Raw genomic sequence first — 536 nt, 5'->3', positions numbered from 1 at the left:
GTGAGTGGATTTGGTAGGCAGAAACCGAAAGAAGCCTGTCCTATATGTATACATCTATGTGTGTGTGTGTGTCTTGGTATCCGTATTTGCCAATCACCACTGCTTGACAACTGGTGTTGGTGTGTTTAGGTCCCCGGTACTTAGTGGTTCGGCAAAACACACCGATAGAATAAGTTAGGCTGAAAAAAAAATGTCCTGGGTCGATTTGTTCGGCTAAAAAATTATTTCGATGCATTACCCCAGCATGGCCGCAGTCCAATTAGTGAAACAAGTAAAATATACATATGTTTATTGAGATTTATATATTCTTTTATTTGTTTCAGTCACTTGCTTGCGGCCATGCCGGAGCACTGCTTTGAGAAAGAAAAAAAAAGTATTATCGCCTGCGTCGGCCGGGAGTCGAACCCGGATCGACTGCTTGGAAGGCAACCATGCTAACCGTTACACCACCGACGCTGACACTCTCAGCCATGTATATATATGCATATATATTTATGTTTGTAAGCATTAAGCTGTAGGAAGTTAGAAGTGAATGC

At 42.2% G+C, this 536-nt stretch overlaps 1 non-coding gene across 1 annotated transcript; it reads right to left on the bottom strand.

The window, feature by feature from the left end:
• Positions 1 to 384: 384 nt before the first annotated feature.
• Positions 385 to 456, bottom strand: Trnag-ucc (transfer RNA glycine (anticodon UCC)). Its single transcript has one exon. It is a non-coding gene; the product is annotated as a tRNA-Gly (tRNA).
• Between the last annotated feature and the right edge of the window lie 80 nt (positions 457 to 536).

This window comes from Octopus bimaculoides, chromosome 11 (genome assembly GCF_001194135.2).
Source record: "Octopus bimaculoides isolate UCB-OBI-ISO-001 chromosome 11, ASM119413v2, whole genome shotgun sequence".
Classification (NCBI taxonomy): Eukaryota; Metazoa; Mollusca; class Cephalopoda; order Octopoda; family Octopodidae; genus Octopus; species Octopus bimaculoides.
This window is presented reverse-complemented; position numbering and strand designations above follow the sequence as displayed.